At 44.6% G+C, this 15998-nt stretch overlaps 31 non-coding genes across 31 annotated transcripts; all 31 read right to left on the reverse strand.

Moving 5' to 3' along the window:
* Positions 1-153: 153 nt before the first annotated feature.
* TRNAA-UGC (transfer RNA alanine (anticodon UGC)) lies at positions 154-225 on the reverse strand. Its single transcript has one exon. It is a non-coding gene; the product is annotated as a tRNA-Ala (tRNA).
* Positions 226-654: 429 nt separating this feature from the next.
* TRNAA-UGC (transfer RNA alanine (anticodon UGC)) lies at positions 655-726 on the reverse strand. Its single transcript has one exon. It is a non-coding gene; the product is annotated as a tRNA-Ala (tRNA).
* Positions 727-855: 129 nt separating this feature from the next.
* TRNAY-GUA (transfer RNA tyrosine (anticodon GUA)) lies at positions 856-941 on the reverse strand. The gene is given in 2 exon segments: positions 856-891; positions 905-941. It is a non-coding gene; the product is annotated as a tRNA-Tyr (tRNA).
* A 768-nt stretch (positions 942-1709) lies between these two features.
* On the reverse strand, positions 1710-1781 carry TRNAA-UGC (transfer RNA alanine (anticodon UGC)). Its single transcript has one exon. It is a non-coding gene; the product is annotated as a tRNA-Ala (tRNA).
* A 429-nt stretch (positions 1782-2210) lies between these two features.
* Positions 2211-2282, reverse strand: TRNAA-CGC (transfer RNA alanine (anticodon CGC)). Its single transcript has one exon. It is a non-coding gene; the product is annotated as a tRNA-Ala (tRNA).
* Positions 2283-2411: 129 nt separating this feature from the next.
* On the reverse strand, positions 2412-2497 carry TRNAY-GUA (transfer RNA tyrosine (anticodon GUA)). The gene is given in 2 exon segments: positions 2412-2447; positions 2461-2497. It is a non-coding gene; the product is annotated as a tRNA-Tyr (tRNA).
* A 768-nt stretch (positions 2498-3265) lies between these two features.
* Positions 3266-3337, reverse strand: TRNAA-UGC (transfer RNA alanine (anticodon UGC)). Its single transcript has one exon. It is a non-coding gene; the product is annotated as a tRNA-Ala (tRNA).
* Positions 3338-3766: 429 nt separating this feature from the next.
* Positions 3767-3838, reverse strand: TRNAA-UGC (transfer RNA alanine (anticodon UGC)). Its single transcript has one exon. It is a non-coding gene; the product is annotated as a tRNA-Ala (tRNA).
* Positions 3839-3967: 129 nt separating this feature from the next.
* On the reverse strand, positions 3968-4053 carry TRNAY-GUA (transfer RNA tyrosine (anticodon GUA)). Its single transcript is given in 2 exon segments — positions 3968-4003; positions 4017-4053. It is a non-coding gene; the product is annotated as a tRNA-Tyr (tRNA).
* Positions 4054-4821: 768 nt separating this feature from the next.
* TRNAA-UGC (transfer RNA alanine (anticodon UGC)) lies at positions 4822-4893 on the reverse strand. Its single transcript has one exon. It is a non-coding gene; the product is annotated as a tRNA-Ala (tRNA).
* A 429-nt stretch (positions 4894-5322) lies between these two features.
* Positions 5323-5394, reverse strand: TRNAA-CGC (transfer RNA alanine (anticodon CGC)). The gene has a single exon. It is a non-coding gene; the product is annotated as a tRNA-Ala (tRNA).
* Positions 5395-5523: 129 nt separating this feature from the next.
* Positions 5524-5609, reverse strand: TRNAY-GUA (transfer RNA tyrosine (anticodon GUA)). The gene is given in 2 exon segments: positions 5524-5559; positions 5573-5609. It is a non-coding gene; the product is annotated as a tRNA-Tyr (tRNA).
* Positions 5610-6377: 768 nt separating this feature from the next.
* Positions 6378-6449, reverse strand: TRNAA-UGC (transfer RNA alanine (anticodon UGC)). Its single transcript has one exon. It is a non-coding gene; the product is annotated as a tRNA-Ala (tRNA).
* A 429-nt stretch (positions 6450-6878) lies between these two features.
* Positions 6879-6950, reverse strand: TRNAA-UGC (transfer RNA alanine (anticodon UGC)). Its single transcript has one exon. It is a non-coding gene; the product is annotated as a tRNA-Ala (tRNA).
* Positions 6951-7079: 129 nt separating this feature from the next.
* On the reverse strand, positions 7080-7165 carry TRNAY-GUA (transfer RNA tyrosine (anticodon GUA)). Its single transcript is given in 2 exon segments — positions 7080-7115; positions 7129-7165. It is a non-coding gene; the product is annotated as a tRNA-Tyr (tRNA).
* A 768-nt stretch (positions 7166-7933) lies between these two features.
* TRNAA-UGC (transfer RNA alanine (anticodon UGC)) lies at positions 7934-8005 on the reverse strand. The gene has a single exon. It is a non-coding gene; the product is annotated as a tRNA-Ala (tRNA).
* A 429-nt stretch (positions 8006-8434) lies between these two features.
* Positions 8435-8506, reverse strand: TRNAA-CGC (transfer RNA alanine (anticodon CGC)). The gene has a single exon. It is a non-coding gene; the product is annotated as a tRNA-Ala (tRNA).
* A 129-nt stretch (positions 8507-8635) lies between these two features.
* On the reverse strand, positions 8636-8721 carry TRNAY-GUA (transfer RNA tyrosine (anticodon GUA)). The gene is given in 2 exon segments: positions 8636-8671; positions 8685-8721. It is a non-coding gene; the product is annotated as a tRNA-Tyr (tRNA).
* A 768-nt stretch (positions 8722-9489) lies between these two features.
* On the reverse strand, positions 9490-9561 carry TRNAA-UGC (transfer RNA alanine (anticodon UGC)). The gene has a single exon. It is a non-coding gene; the product is annotated as a tRNA-Ala (tRNA).
* A 429-nt stretch (positions 9562-9990) lies between these two features.
* Positions 9991-10062, reverse strand: TRNAA-UGC (transfer RNA alanine (anticodon UGC)). The gene has a single exon. It is a non-coding gene; the product is annotated as a tRNA-Ala (tRNA).
* A 129-nt stretch (positions 10063-10191) lies between these two features.
* TRNAY-GUA (transfer RNA tyrosine (anticodon GUA)) lies at positions 10192-10277 on the reverse strand. Its single transcript is given in 2 exon segments — positions 10192-10227; positions 10241-10277. It is a non-coding gene; the product is annotated as a tRNA-Tyr (tRNA).
* A 768-nt stretch (positions 10278-11045) lies between these two features.
* On the reverse strand, positions 11046-11117 carry TRNAA-UGC (transfer RNA alanine (anticodon UGC)). The gene has a single exon. It is a non-coding gene; the product is annotated as a tRNA-Ala (tRNA).
* A 429-nt stretch (positions 11118-11546) lies between these two features.
* Positions 11547-11618, reverse strand: TRNAA-CGC (transfer RNA alanine (anticodon CGC)). The gene has a single exon. It is a non-coding gene; the product is annotated as a tRNA-Ala (tRNA).
* A 129-nt stretch (positions 11619-11747) lies between these two features.
* On the reverse strand, positions 11748-11833 carry TRNAY-GUA (transfer RNA tyrosine (anticodon GUA)). The gene is given in 2 exon segments: positions 11748-11783; positions 11797-11833. It is a non-coding gene; the product is annotated as a tRNA-Tyr (tRNA).
* A 768-nt stretch (positions 11834-12601) lies between these two features.
* On the reverse strand, positions 12602-12673 carry TRNAA-UGC (transfer RNA alanine (anticodon UGC)). The gene has a single exon. It is a non-coding gene; the product is annotated as a tRNA-Ala (tRNA).
* Positions 12674-13102: 429 nt separating this feature from the next.
* TRNAA-UGC (transfer RNA alanine (anticodon UGC)) lies at positions 13103-13174 on the reverse strand. The gene has a single exon. It is a non-coding gene; the product is annotated as a tRNA-Ala (tRNA).
* A 129-nt stretch (positions 13175-13303) lies between these two features.
* Positions 13304-13389, reverse strand: TRNAY-GUA (transfer RNA tyrosine (anticodon GUA)). The gene is given in 2 exon segments: positions 13304-13339; positions 13353-13389. It is a non-coding gene; the product is annotated as a tRNA-Tyr (tRNA).
* A 768-nt stretch (positions 13390-14157) lies between these two features.
* TRNAA-UGC (transfer RNA alanine (anticodon UGC)) lies at positions 14158-14229 on the reverse strand. The gene has a single exon. It is a non-coding gene; the product is annotated as a tRNA-Ala (tRNA).
* A 429-nt stretch (positions 14230-14658) lies between these two features.
* TRNAA-CGC (transfer RNA alanine (anticodon CGC)) lies at positions 14659-14730 on the reverse strand. Its single transcript has one exon. It is a non-coding gene; the product is annotated as a tRNA-Ala (tRNA).
* Positions 14731-14859: 129 nt separating this feature from the next.
* TRNAY-GUA (transfer RNA tyrosine (anticodon GUA)) lies at positions 14860-14945 on the reverse strand. Its single transcript is given in 2 exon segments — positions 14860-14895; positions 14909-14945. It is a non-coding gene; the product is annotated as a tRNA-Tyr (tRNA).
* A 768-nt stretch (positions 14946-15713) lies between these two features.
* TRNAA-UGC (transfer RNA alanine (anticodon UGC)) lies at positions 15714-15785 on the reverse strand. The gene has a single exon. It is a non-coding gene; the product is annotated as a tRNA-Ala (tRNA).
* Between the last annotated feature and the right edge of the window lie 213 nt (positions 15786-15998).

Here is a 15998-nt window from a genome sequence, read left to right on the forward strand (position 1 = left end):
AAAATGAGATAGCCCCATTTCATGGGATTTTTCAAGGCAAACGTCTGACAGATTAAGCGGGGTCCTCATCCCGGTTGGAGGACATATCTCTTCCTTCATCATGATGCCAGCCTAGCTTTCGGCCCAAAATCCAAGGTAAGCATGGCAAAAGTCTGGAGATGCCGGGGATTGAACCCGGGGCCTCATACATGCAAAGCATGCGCTCTACCACTGAGCTACATCCCCACTTCTGCAAGGTTTGACTGTATGATTGGAAACCCTGCATTGAACCGACGGCCACATCACCCCATTCGACTCTGCAGTATACAATGTCAGTCAGGAAAATCCTTCAGCCTTGTACCTGGATGATCTTCATGGTCTTATGTACAGATGCCTATATACAGCCTTCTTAGCGCAGTAGGCAGCGCGTCAGTCTCATAATCTGAAGGTCCTGAGTTCGATCCTCAGAGAGGGCATTTATTTCCTTCTTTTGGAATGCAAAATTCTCCGATTTTCTTGAAATGCGCAAACTATGCCTAGTTCAAAGATTTTTCCAAAGCAAATGTCTGACTATTTAAGTGGGGCTCTCACCCCAACTGCATGACAAACTTCTTCTTTCTGCATGATGGCAGGCTAGCCTTCTGGAAAAAAGCCAAGATAAGGAACAGAGGCTCCTGGAGATGCCGGGGATTGAACCCGGGACCTCATACATGCAAAGCATGCGCTCTACCACTGAGCTACATCCCCACTTTTGCACTTGAGCTGTTTGATGGATGCAAGGAATCCCTGAAACCCAGGGACTGCAAAGTCTCGATCATAATCAATGGAAGGTATTGTTTGAATAAAAGTGAAAGATATGGAAATCGAAGCAAAAAATCCTTCGAGCCGGATTTGAACCAGCGACCTAAGGATGTCTGACTTTATGCTACAGTCCTCCGCTCTACCAACTGAGCTATCGAAGGAGTGGCTGAAGTATCTTTCAGCGCTGTAATTATCTCTCGCTCAAGAAAGGTTGTGGGGGTGGGGATCAGGAGCAGATCGATGAAAATCATGAACATTACCTGCAGCTCCCTCTCAAAGTCACCAGTTCTTAGAGCACACTGTAAGGTACGTCTTATCACCCCAAAGGAGGATTTCAGACCAAAGTTCATGTTCTGTCTTGGCTTGGGGATAAGCAGGGGTGCTCCAAATTTCAATTTTACAGAAAGGAAAGGAACTTTGATACAAAGACCTTGGGCAGCATTGGTGGCAAATGGATGGCTGCGCGGAACCATGAAAGAAATGACAGAAAGTTATGGGAGTCATTACTACGCACCCAGCATCAAGAACGTGCATTTTGGATGCATTTTCAAAAGGAAAGAGAACGGAAAAATCTGTAGATTGAAGGTGATTGAGATAAACAAAATATTCCGTTTTTCTAAAAGCTACTGTAAAGAGTCTCTGGTTTAGAAGAAGAACCCTTACCAATGATCAAGAGAGATGCGACAGATTTCTATCATCAAAGCATTATGGTTGTCAAGATGAATCATCACTTTGATGTCTTCAACAAGTAGGATTCTTTTGATCTATAATCATCAAAAATGAGATAGCCCGATTTCATGGGATTTTTCAAGGCAAACGTCTGACAGATTAAGCGGGGTCCTCATCCCGGTTGGAGGACATATCTCTTCCTTCATCATGATGCCAGCCTAGCTTTCGGCCCAAAATCCAAGGTAAGCATGGCAAAAGTCTGGAGATGCCGGGGATTGAACCCGGGGCCTCATACATGCAAAGCATGCGCTCTACCACTGAGCTACATCCCCACTTCTGCAAGGTTTGACTGTATGATTGGAAACCCTGCATTGAACCGACGGCCACATCACCCCATTCGACTCTGCAGTATACAATGTCAGTCAGGAAAATCCTTCAGCCTTGTACCTGGATGATCTTCATGGTCTTATGTACAGATGCCTATATACAGCCTTCTTAGCGCAGTAGGCAGCGCGTCAGTCTCATAATCTGAAGGTCCTGAGTTCGATCCTCAGAGAGGGCATTTATTTCCTTCTTTTGGAATGCAAAATTCTCCGATTTTCTTGAAATGCGCAAACTATGCCTAGTTCAAAGATTTTTCCAAAGCAAATGTCTGACTATTTAAGTGGGGCTCTCACCCCAACTGCATGACAAACTTCTTCTTTCTGCATGATGGCAGGCTAGCCTTCTGGAAAAAAGCCAAGATAAGGAACAGAGGCTCCTGGAGATGCCGGGGATTGAACCCGGGACCTCATACATGCGAAGCATGCGCTCTACCACTGAGCTACATCCCCACTTTTGCACTCGAGCTGTTTGATGGATGCAAGGAATCCCTGAAACCCAGGGACTGCAAAGTCTCGATCATAATCAATGGAAGGTATTGTTTGAATAAAAGTGAAAGATATGGAAATCGAAGCAAAAAATCCTTCGAGCCGGATTTGAACCAGCGACCTAAGGATGTCTGACTTTATGCTACAGTCCTCCGCTCTACCAACTGAGCTATCGAAGGAGTGGCTGAAGTATCTTTCAGCGCTGTAATTATCTCTCGCTCAAGAAAGGTTGTGGGGGTGGGGATCAGGAGCAGATCGATGAAAATCATGAACATTACCTGCAGCTCCCTCTCAAAGTCACCAGTTCTTAGAGCACACTGTAAGGTACGTCTTATCACCCCAAAGGAGGATTTCAGACCAAAGTTCATGTTCTGTCTTGGCTTGGGGATAAGCAGGGGTGCTCCAAATTTCAATTTTACAGAAAGGAAAGGAACTTTGATACAAAGACCTTGGGCAGCATTGGTGGCAAATGGATGGCTGCGCGGAACCATGAAAGAAATGACAGAAAGTTATGGGAGTCATTACTACGCACCCAGCATCAAGAACGTGCATTTTGGATGCATTTTCAAAAGGAAAGAGAACGGAAAAATCTGTAGATTGAAGGTGATTGAGATAAACAAAATATTCCGTTTTTCTAAAAGCTACTGTAAAGAGTCTCTGGTTTAGAAGAAGAACCCTTACCAATGATCAAGAGAGATGCGACAGATTTCTATCATCAAAGCATTATGGTTGTCAAGATGAATCATCACTTTGATGTCTTCAACAAGTAGGATTCTTTTGATCTATAATCATCAAAAATGAGATAGCCCCATTTCATGGGATTTTTCAAGGCAAACGTCTGACAGATTAAGCGGGGTCCTCATCCCGGTTGGAGGACATATCTCTTCCTTCATCATGATGCCAGCCTAGCTTTCGGCCCAAAATCCAAGGTAAGCATGGCAAAAGTCTGGAGATGCCGGGGATTGAACCCGGGGCCTCATACATGCAAAGCATGCGCTCTACCACTGAGCTACATCCCCACTTCTGCAAGGTTTGACTGTATGATTGGAAACCCTGCATTGAACCGACGGCCACATCACCCCATTCGACTCTGCAGTATACAATGTCAGTCAGGAAAATCCTTCAGCCTTGTACCTGGATGATCTTCATGGTCTTATGTACAGATGCCTATATACAGCCTTCTTAGCGCAGTAGGCAGCGCGTCAGTCTCATAATCTGAAGGTCCTGAGTTCGATCCTCAGAGAGGGCATTTATTTCCTTCTTTTGGAATGCAAAATTCTCCGATTTTCTTGAAATGCGCAAACTATGCCTAGTTCAAAGATTTTTCCAAAGCAAATGTCTGACTATTTAAGTGGGGCTCTCACCCCAACTGCATGACAAACTTCTTCTTTCTGCATGATGGCAGGCTAGCCTTCTGGAAAAAAGCCAAGATAAGGAACAGAGGCTCCTGGAGATGCCGGGGATTGAACCCGGGACCTCATACATGCAAAGCATGCGCTCTACCACTGAGCTACATCCCCACTTTTGCACTCGAGCTGTTTGATGGATGCAAGGAATCCCTGAAACCCAGGGACTGCAAAGTCTCGATCATAATCAATGGAAGGTATTGTTTGAATAAAAGTGAAAGATATGGAAATCGAAGCAAAAAATCCTTCGAGCCGGATTTGAACCAGCGACCTAAGGATGTCTGACTTTATGCTACAGTCCTCCGCTCTACCAACTGAGCTATCGAAGGAGTGGCTGAAGTATCTTTCAGCGCTGTAATTATCTCTCGCTCAAGAAAGGTTGTGGGGGTGGGGATCAGGAGCAGATCGATGAAAATCATGAACATTACCTGCAGCTCCCTCTCAAAGTCACCAGTTCTTAGAGCACACTGTAAGGTACGTCTTATCACCCCAAAGGAGGATTTCAGACCAAAGTTCATGTTCTGTCTTGGCTTGGGGATAAGCAGGGGTGCTCCAAATTTCAATTTTACAGAAAGGAAAGGAACTTTGATACAAAGACCTTGGGCAGCATTGGTGGCAAATGGATGGCTGCGCGGAACCATGAAAGAAATGACAGAAAGTTATGGGAGTCATTACTACGCACCCAGCATCAAGAACGTGCATTTTGGATGCATTTTCAAAAGGAAAGAGAACGGAAAAATCTGTAGATTGAAGGTGATTGAGATAAACAAAATATTCCGTTTTTCTAAAAGCTACTGTAAAGAGTCTCTGGTTTAGAAGAAGAACCCTTACCAATGATCAAGAGAGATGCGACAGATTTCTATCATCAAAGCATTATGGTTGTCAAGATGAATCATCACTTTGATGTCTTCAACAAGTAGGATTCTTTTGATCTATAATCATCAAAAATGAGATAGCCCCACTTCATGGGATTTTTCAAGGCAAACGTCTGACAGATTAAGCGGGGTCCTCATCCCGGTTGGAGGACATATCTCTTCCTTCATCATGATGCCAGCCTAGCTTTCGGCCCAAAATCCAAGGTAAGCATGGCAAAAGTCTGGAGATGCCGGGGATTGAACCCGGGGCCTCATACATGCAAAGCATGCGCTCTACCACTGAGCTACATCCCCACTTCTGCAAGGTTTGACTGTATGATTGGAAACCCTGCATTGAACCGACGGCCACATCACCCCATTCGACTCTGCAGTATACAATGTCAGTCAGGAAAATCCTTCAGCCTTGTACCTGGATGATCTTCATGGTCTTATGTACAGATGCCTATATACAGCCTTCTTAGCGCAGTAGGCAGCGCGTCAGTCTCATAATCTGAAGGTCCTGAGTTCGATCCTCAGAGAGGGCATTTATTTCCTTCTTTTGGAATGCAAAATTCTCCGATTTTCTTGAAATGCGCAAACTATGCCTAGTTCAAAGATTTTTCCAAAGCAAATGTCTGACTATTTAAGTGGGGCTCTCACCCCAACTGCATGACAAACTTCTTCTTTCTGCATGATGGCAGGCTAGCCTTCTGGAAAAAAGCCAAGATAAGGAACAGAGGCTCCTGGAGATGCCGGGGATTGAACCCGGGACCTCATACATGCGAAGCATGCGCTCTACCACTGAGCTACATCCCCACTTTTGCCCTCGAGCTGTTTGATGGATGCAAGGAATCCCTGAAACCCAGGGACTGCAAAGTCTCGATCATAATCAATGGAAGGTATTGTTTGAATAAAAGTGAAATATATGGAAATCGAAGCAAAAAATCCTTCGAGCCGGATTTGAACCAGCGACCTAAGGATGTCTGACTTTATGCTACAGTCCTCCGCTCTACCAACTGAGCTATCGAAGGAGTGGCTGAAGTATCTTTCAGCGCTGTAATTATCTCTCGCTCAAGAAAGGTTGTGGGGGTGGGGATCAGGAGCAGATCGATGAAAATCATGAACATTACCTGCAGCTCCCTCTCAAAGTCACCAGTTCTTAGAGCACACTGTAAGGTACGTCTTATCACCCCAAAGGAGGATTTCAGACCAATGTTCATGTTCTGTCTTGGCTTGGGGATAAGCAGGGGTGCTCCAAATTTCAATTTTACAGAAAGGAAAGGAACTTTGATACAAAGACCTTGGGCAGCATTGGTGGCAAATGGATGGCTGCGCGGAACCATGAAAGAAATGACAGAAAGTTATGGGAGTCATTACTACGCACCCAGCATCAAGAACGTGCATTTTGGATGCATTTTCAAAAGGAAAGAGAACGGAAAAATCTGTAGATTGAAGGTGATTGAGATAAACAAAATATTCCGTTTTTCTAAAAGCTACTGTAAAGAGTCTCTGGTTTAGAAGAAGAACCCTTACCAATGATCAAGAGAGATGCGACAGATTTCTATCATCAAAGCATTATGGTTGTCAAGATGAATCATCACTTTGATGTCTTCAACAAGTAGGATTCTTTTGATCTATAATCATCAAAAATGAGATAGCCCCATTTCATGGGATTTTTCAAGGCAAACGTCTGACAGATTAAGCGGGGTCCTCATCCCGGTTGGAGGACATATCTCTTCCTTCATCATGATGCCAGCCTAGCTTTCGGCCCAAAATCCAAGGTAAGCATGGCAAAAGTCTGGAGATGCCGGGGATTGAACCCGGGGCCTCATACATGCAAAGCATGCGCTCTACCACTGAGCTACATCCCCACTTCTGCAAGGTTTGACTGTATGATTGGAAACCCTGCATTGAACCGACGGCCACATCACCCCATTCGACTCTGCAGTATACAATGTCAGTCAGGAAAATCCTTCAGCCTTGTACCTGGATGATCTTCATGGTCTTATGTACAGATGCCTATATACAGCCTTCTTAGCGCAGTAGGCAGCGCGTCAGTCTCATAATCTGAAGGTCCTGAGTTCGATCCTCAGAGAGGGCATTTATTTCCTTCTTTTGGAATGCAAAATTCTCCGATTTTCTTGAAATGCGCAAACTATGCCTAGTTCAAAGATTTTTCCAAAGCAAATGTCTGACTATTTAAGTGGGGCTCTCACCCCAACTGCATGACAAACTTCTTCTTTCTGCATGATGGCAGGCTAGCCTTCTGGAAAAAAGCCAAGATAAGGAACAGAGGCTCCTGGAGATGCCGGGGATTGAACCCGGGACCTCATACATGCAAAGCATGCGCTCTACCACTGAGCTACATCCCCACTTTTGCACTTGAGCTGTTTGATGGATGCAAGGAATCCCTGAAACCCAGGGACTGCAAAGTCTCGATCATAATCAATGGAAGGTATTGTTTGAATAAAAGTGAAAGATATGGAAATCGAAGCAAAAAATCCTTCGAGCCGGATTTGAACCAGCGACCTAAGGATGTCTGACTTTATGCTACAGTCCTCCGCTCTACCAACTGAGCTATCGAAGGAGTGGCTGAAGTATCTTTCAGCGCTGTAATTATCTCTCGCTCAAGAAAGGTTGTGGGGGTGGGGATCAGGAGCAGATCGATGAAAATCATGAACATTACCTGCAGCTCCCTCTCAAAGTCACCAGTTCTTAGAGCACACTGTAAGGTACGTCTTATCACCCCAAAGGAGGATTTCAGACCAAAGTTCATGTTCTGTCTTGGCTTGGGGATAAGCAGGGGTGCTCCAAATTTCAATTTTACAGAAAGGAAAGGAACTTTGATACAAAGACCTTGGGCAGCATTGGTGGCAAATGGATGGCTGCGCGGAACCATGAAAGAAATGACAGAAAGTTATGGGAGTCATTACTACGCACCCAGCATCAAGAACGTGCATTTTGGATGCATTTTCAAAAGGAAAGAGAACGGAAAAATCTGTAGATTGAAGGTGATTGAGATAAACAAAATATTCCGTTTTTCTAAAAGCTACTGTAAAGAGTCTCTGGTTTAGAAGAAGAACCCTTACCAATGATCAAGAGAGATGCGACAGATTTCTATCATCAAAGCATTATGGTTGTCAAGATGAATCATCACTTTGATGTCTTCAACAAGTAGGATTCTTTTGATCTATAATCATCAAAAATGAGATAGCCCCACTTCATGGGATTTTTCAAGGCAAACGTCTGACAGATTAAGCGGGGTCCTCATCCCGGTTGGAGGACATATCTCTTCCTTCATCATGATGCCAGCCTAGCTTTCGGCCCAAAATCCAAGGTAAGCATGGCAAAAGTCTGGAGATGCCGGGGATTGAACCCGGGGCCTCATACATGCAAAGCATGCGCTCTACCACTGAGCTACATCCCCACTTCTGCAAGGTTTGACTGTATGATTGGAAACCCTGCATTGAACCGACGGCCACATCACCCCATTCGACTCTGCAGTATACAATGTCAGTCAGGAAAATCCTTCAGCCTTGTACCTGGATGATCTTCATGGTCTTATGTACAGATGCCTATATACAGCCTTCTTAGCGCAGTAGGCAGCGCGTCAGTCTCATAATCTGAAGGTCCTGAGTTCGATCCTCAGAGAGGGCATTTATTTCCTTCTTTTGGAATGCAAAATTCTCCGATTTTCTTGAAATGCGCAAACTATGCCTAGTTCAAAGATTTTTCCAAAGCAAATGTCTGACTATTTAAGTGGGGCTCTCACCCCAACTGCATGACAAACTTCTTCTTTCTGCATGATGGCAGGCTAGCCTTCTGGAAAAAAGCCAAGATAAGGAACAGAGGCTCCTGGAGATGCCGGGGATTGAACCCGGGACCTCATACATGCGAAGCATGCGCTCTACCACTGAGCTACATCCCCACTTTTGCCCTCGAGCTGTTTGATGGATGCAAGGAATCCCTGAAACCCAGGGACTGCAAAGTCTCGATCATAATCAATGGAAGGTATTGTTTGAATAAAAGTGAAATATATGGAAATCGAAGCAAAAAATCCTTCGAGCCGGATTTGAACCAGCGACCTAAGGATGTCTGACTTTATGCTACAGTCCTCCGCTCTACCAACTGAGCTATCGAAGGAGTGGCTGAAGTATCTTTCAGCGCTGTAATTATCTCTCGCTCAAGAAAGGTTGTGGGGGTGGGGATCAGGAGCAGATCGATGAAAATCATGAACATTACCTGCAGCTCCCTCTCAAAGTCACCAGTTCTTAGAGCACACTGTAAGGTACGTCTTATCACCCCAAAGGAGGATTTCAGACCAATGTTCATGTTCTGTCTTGGCTTGGGGATAAGCAGGGGTGCTCCAAATTTCAATTTTACAGAAAGGAAAGGAACTTTGATACAAAGACCTTGGGCAGCATTGGTGGCAAATGGATGGCTGCGCGGAACCATGAAAGAAATGACAGAAAGTTATGGGAGTCATTACTACGCACCCAGCATCAAGAACGTGCATTTTGGATGCATTTTCAAAAGGAAAGAGAACGGAAAAATCTGTAGATTGAAGGTGATTGAGATAAACAAAATATTCCGTTTTTCTAAAAGCTACTGTAAAGAGTCTCTGGTTTAGAAGAAGAACCCTTACCAATGATCAAGAGAGATGCGACAGATTTCTATCATCAAAGCATTATGGTTGTCAAGATGAATCATCACTTTGATGTCTTCAACAAGTAGGATTCTTTTGATCTATAATCATCAAAAATGAGATAGCCCCATTTCATGGGATTTTTCAAGGCAAACGTCTGACAGATTAAGCGGGGTCCTCATCCCGGTTGGAGGACATATCTCTTCCTTCATCATGATGCCAGCCTAGCTTTCGGCCCAAAATCCAAGGTAAGCATGGCAAAAGTCTGGAGATGCCGGGGATTGAACCCGGGGCCTCATACATGCAAAGCATGCGCTCTACCACTGAGCTACATCCCCACTTCTGCAAGGTTTGACTGTATGATTGGAAACCCTGCATTGAACCGACGGCCACATCACCCCATTCGACTCTGCAGTATACAATGTCAGTCAGGAAAATCCTTCAGCCTTGTACCTGGATGATCTTCATGGTCTTATGTACAGATGCCTATATACAGCCTTCTTAGCGCAGTAGGCAGCGCGTCAGTCTCATAATCTGAAGGTCCTGAGTTCGATCCTCAGAGAGGGCATTTATTTCCTTCTTTTGGAATGCAAAATTCTCCGATTTTCTTGAAATGCGCAAACTATGCCTAGTTCAAAGATTTTTCCAAAGCAAATGTCTGACTATTTAAGTGGGGCTCTCACCCCAACTGCATGACAAACTTCTTCTTTCTGCATGATGGCAGGCTAGCCTTCTGGAAAAAAGCCAAGATAAGGAACAGAGGCTCCTGGAGATGCCGGGGATTGAACCCGGGACCTCATACATGCAAAGCATGCGCTCTACCACTGAGCTACATCCCCACTTTTGCACTCGAGCTGTTTGATGGATGCAAGGAATCCCTGAAACCCAGGGACTGCAAAGTCTCGATCATAATCAATGGAAGGTATTGTTTGAATAAAAGTGAAAGATATGGAAATCGAAGCAAAAAATCCTTCGAGCCGGATTTGAACCAGCGACCTAAGGATGTCTGACTTTATGCTACAGTCCTCCGCTCTACCAACTGAGCTATCGAAGGAGTGGCTGAAGTATCTTTCAGCGCTGTAATTATCTCTCGCTCAAGAAAGGTTGTGGGGGTGGGGATCAGGAGCAGATCGATGAAAATCATGAACATTACCTGCAGCTCCCTCTCAAAGTCACCAGTTCTTAGAGCACACTGTAAGGTACGTCTTATCACCCCAAAGGAGGATTTCAGACCAAAGTTCATGTTCTGTCTTGGCTTGGGGATAAGCAGGGGTGCTCCAAATTTCAATTTTACAGAAAGGAAAGGAACTTTGATACAAAGACCTTGGGCAGCATTGGTGGCAAATGGATGGCTGCGCGGAACCATGAAAGAAATGACAGAAAGTTATGGGAGTCATTACTACGCACCCAGCATCAAGAACGTGCATTTTGGATGCATTTTCAAAAGGAAAGAGAACGGAAAAATCTGTAGATTGAAGGTGATTGAGATAAACAAAATATTCCGTTTTTCTAAAAGCTACTGTAAAGAGTCTCTGGTTTAGAAGAAGAACCCTTACCAATGATCAAGAGAGATGCGACAGATTTCTATCATCAAAGCATTATGGTTGTCAAGATGAATCATCACTTTGATGTCTTCAACAAGTAGGATTCTTTTGATCTATAATCATCAAAAATGAGATAGCCCCACTTCATGGGATTTTTCAAGGCAAACGTCTGACAGATTAAGCGGGGTCCTCATCCCGGTTGGAGGACATATCTCTTCCTTCATCATGATGCCAGCCTAGCTTTCGGCCCAAAATCCAAGGTAAGCATGGCAAAAGTCTGGAGATGCCGGGGATTGAACCCGGGGCCTCATACATGCAAAGCATGCGCTCTACCACTGAGCTACATCCCCACTTCTGCAAGGTTTGACTGTATGATTGGAAACCCTGCATTGAACCGACGGCCACATCACCCCATTCGACTCTGCAGTATACAATGTCAGTCAGGAAAATCCTTCAGCCTTGTACCTGGATGATCTTCATGGTCTTATGTACAGATGCCTATATACAGCCTTCTTAGCGCAGTAGGCAGCGCGTCAGTCTCATAATCTGAAGGTCCTGAGTTCGATCCTCAGAGAGGGCATTTATTTCCTTCTTTTGGAATGCAAAATTCTCCGATTTTCTTGAAATGCGCAAACTATGCCTAGTTCAAAGATTTTTCCAAAGCAAATGTCTGACTATTTAAGTGGGGCTCTCACCCCAACTGCATGACAAACTTCTTCTTTCTGCATGATGGCAGGCTAGCCTTCTGGAAAAAAGCCAAGATAAGGAACAGAGGCTCCTGGAGATGCCGGGGATTGAACCCGGGACCTCATACATGCGAAGCATGCGCTCTACCACTGAGCTACATCCCCACTTTTGCCCTCGAGCTGTTTGATGGATGCAAGGAATCCCTGAAACCCAGGGACTGCAAAGTCTCGATCATAATCAATGGAAGGTATTGTTTGAATAAAAGTGAAATATATGGAAATCGAAGCAAAAAATCCTTCGAGCCGGATTTGAACCAGCGACCTAAGGATGTCTGACTTTATGCTACAGTCCTCCGCTCTACCAACTGAGCTATCGAAGGAGTGGCTGAAGTATCTTTCAGCGCTGTAATTATCTCTCGCTCAAGAAAGGTTGTGGGGGTGGGGATCAGGAGCAGATCGATGAAAATCATGAACATTACCTGCAGCTCCCTCTCAAAGTCACCAGTTCTTAGAGCACACTGTAAGGTACGTCTTATCACCCCAAAGGAGGATTTCAGACCAATGTTCATGTTCTGTCTTGGCTTGGGGATAAGCAGGGGTGCTCCAAATTTCAATTTTACAGAAAGGAAAGGAACTTTGATACAAAGACCTTGGGCAGCATTGGTGGCAAATGGATGGCTGCGCGGAACCATGAAAGAAATGACAGAAAGTTATGGGAGTCATTACTACGCACCCAGCATCAAGAACGTGCATTTTGGATGCATTTTCAAAAGGAAAGAGAACGGAAAAATCTGTAGATTGAAGGTGATTGAGATAAACAAAATATTCCGTTTTTCTAAAAGCTACTGTAAAGAGTCTCTGGTTTAGAAGAAGAACCCTTACCAATGATCAAGAGAGATGCGACAGATTTCTATCATCAAAGCATTATGGTTGTCAAGATGAATCATCACTTTGATGTCTTCAACAAGTAGGATTCTTTTGATCTATAATCATCAAAAATGAGATAGCCCCATTTCATGGGATTTTTCAAGGCAAACGTCTGACAGATTAAGCGGGGTCCTCATCCCGGTTGGAGGACATATCTCTTCCTTCATCATGATGCCAGCCTAGCTTTCGGCCCAAAATCCAAGGTAAGCATGGCAAAAGTCTGGAGATGCCGGGGATTGAACCCGGGGCCTCATACATGCAAAGCATGCGCTCTACCACTGAGCTACATCCCCACTTCTGCAAGGTTTGACTGTATGATTGGAAACCCTGCATTGAACCGACGGCCACATCACCCCATTCGACTCTGCAGTATACAATGTCAGTCAGGAAAATCCTTCAGCCTTGTACCTGGATGATCTTCATGGTCTTATGTACAGATGCCTATATACAGCCTTCTTAGCGCAGTAGGCAGCGCGTCAGTCTCATAATCTGAAGGTCCTGAGTTCGATCCTCAGAGAGGGCATTTATTTCCTTCTTTTGGAATGCAAAATTCTCCGATTTTCTTGAAATGCGCAAACTATGCCTAGTTCAAAGATTTTTCCAAAGCAAATGTCTGACTATTTAAGTGGGGCTCTCACCCCAACTGCATGACAAACTTCTTCTTTCTGCATGATGGCAGGCTAGCCTTCTGGAAAAAAGCCAAGATAAGGAACAGAGGCTCCTGGAGATGCCGGGGATTGAACCCGGGACCTCATACATGCAAAGCATGCGCTCTACCACTGAGCTACATCCCCACTTTTGCACTTGAGCTGTTTGATGGATGCAAGGAATCCCTGAAACCCAGGGACTGCAAAGTCTCGATCATAATCAATGGAAGGTATTGTTTGAATAAAAGTGAAAGATATGGAAATCGAAGCAAAAAATCCTTCGAGCCGGATTTGAACCAGCGACCTAAGGATGTCTGACTTTATGCTACAGTCCTCCGCTCTACCAACTGAGCTATCGAAGGAGTGGCTGAAGTATCTTTCAGCGCTGTAATTATCTCTCGCTCAAGAAAGGTTGTGGGGGTGGGGATCAGGAGCAGATCGATGAAAATCATGAACATTACCTGCAGCTCCCTCTCAAAGTCACCAGTTCTTAGAGCACACTGTAAGGTACGTCTTATCACCCCAAAGGAGGATTTCAGACCAAAGTTCATGTTCTGTCTTGGCTTGGGGATAAGCAGGGGTGCTCCAAATTTCAATTTTACAGAAAGGAAAGGAACTTTGATACAAAGACCTTGGGCAGCATTGGTGGCAAATGGATGGCTGCGCGGAACCATGAAAGAAATGACAGAAAGTTATGGGAGTCATTACTACGCACCCAGCATCAAGAACGTGCATTTTGGATGCATTTTCAAAAGGAAAGAGAACGGAAAAATCTGTAGATTGAAGGTGATTGAGATAAACAAAATATTCCGTTTTTCTAAAAGCTACTGTAAAGAGTCTCTGGTTTAGAAGAAGAACCCTTACCAATGATCAAGAGAGATGCGACAGATTTCTATCATCAAAGCATTATGGTTGTCAAGATGAATCATCACTTTGATGTCTTCAACAAGTAGGATTCTTTTGATCTATAATCATCAAAAATGAGATAGCCCCATTTCATGGGATTTTTCAAGGCAAACGTCTGACAGATTAAGCGGGGTCCTCATCCCGGTTGGAGGACATATCTCTTCCTTCATCATGATGCCAGCCTAGCTTTCGGCCCAAAATCCAAGGTAAGCATGGCAAAAGTCTGGAGATGCCGGGGATTGAACCCGGGGCCTCATACATGCAAAGCATGCGCTCTACCACTGAGCTACATCCCCACTTCTGCAAGGTTTGACTGTATGATTGGAAACCCTGCATTGAACCGACGGCCACATCACCCCATTCGACTCTGCAGTATACAATGTCAGTCAGGAAAATCCTTCAGCCTTGTACCTGGATGATCTTCATGGTCTTATGTACAGATGCCTATATACAGCCTTCTTAGCGCAGTAGGCAGCGCGTCAGTCTCATAATCTGAAGGTCCTGAGTTCGATCCTCAGAGAGGGCATTTATTTCCTTCTTTTGGAATGCAAAATTCTCCGATTTTCTTGAAATGCGCAAACTATGCCTAGTTCAAAGATTTTTCCAAAGCAAATGTCTGACTATTTAAGTGGGGCTCTCACCCCAACTGCATGACAAACTTCTTCTTTCTGCATGATGGCAGGCTAGCCTTCTGGAAAAAAGCCAAGATAAGGAACAGAGGCTCCTGGAGATGCCGGGGATTGAACCCGGGACCTCATACATGCGAAGCATGCGCTCTACCACTGAGCTACATCCCCACTTTTGCACTCGAGCTGTTTGATGGATGCAAGGAATCCCTGAAACCCAGGGACTGCAAAGTCTCGATCATAATCAATGGAAGGTATTGTTTGAATAAAAGTGAAAGATATGGAAATCGAAGCAAAAAATCCTTCGAGCCGGATTTGAACCAGCGACCTAAGGATGTCTGACTTTATGCTACAGTCCTCCGCTCTACCAACTGAGCTATCGAAGGAGTGGCTGAAGTATCTTTCAGCGCTGTAATTATCTCTCGCTCAAGAAAGGTTGTGGGGGTGGGGATCAGGAGCAGATCGATGAAAATCATGAACATTACCTGCAGCTCCCTCTCAAAGTCACCAGTTCTTAGAGCACACTGTAAGGTACGTCTTATCACCCCAAAGGAGGATTTCAGACCAAAGTTCATGTTCTGTCTTGGCTTGGGGATAAGCAGGGGTGCTCCAAATTTCAATTTTACAGAAAGGAAAGGAACTTTGATACAAAGACCTTGGGCAGCATTGGTGGCAAATGGATGGCTGCGCGGAACCATGAAAGAAATGACAGAAAGTTATGGGAGTCATTACTACGCACCCAGCATCAAGAACGTGCATTTTGGATGCATTTTCAAAAGGAAAGAGAACGGAAAAATCTGTAGATTGAAGGTGATTGAGATAAACAAAATATTCCGTTTTTCTAAAAGCTACTGTAAAGAGTCTCTGGTTTAGAAGAAGAACCCTTACCAATGATCAAGAGAGATGCGACAGATTTCTATCATCAAAGCATTATGGTTGTCAAGATGAATCATCACTTTGATGTCTTCAACAAGTAGGATTCTTTTGATCTATAATCATCAAAAATGAGATAGCCCCATTTCATGGGATTTTTCAAGGCAAACGTCTGACAGATTAAGCGGGGTCCTCATCCCGGTTGGAGGACATATCTCTTCCTTCATCATGATGCCAGCCTAGCTTTCGGCCCAAAATCCAAGGTAAGCATGGCAAAAGTCTGGAGATGCCGGGGATTGAACCCGGGGCCTCATACATGCAAAGCATGCGCTCTACCACTGAGCTACATCCCCACTTCTGCAAGGTTTGACTGTATGATTGGAAACCCTGCATTGAACCGACGGCCACATCACCCCATTCGACTCTGCAGTATACAATGTCAGTCAGGAAAATCCTTCAGCCTTGTACCTGGATGATCTTCATGGTCTTATGTACAGATGCCTATATACAGCCTTCTTAGCGCAGTAGGCAGCGCGTCAGTCTCATAATCTGAAGGTCCTGAGTTC

This window comes from Triturus cristatus, chromosome 4_1, assembly GCF_964204655.1.
Source record: "Triturus cristatus chromosome 4_1, aTriCri1.1, whole genome shotgun sequence".
NCBI lineage: Eukaryota > Metazoa > Chordata > Amphibia > Caudata > Salamandridae > Triturus > Triturus cristatus.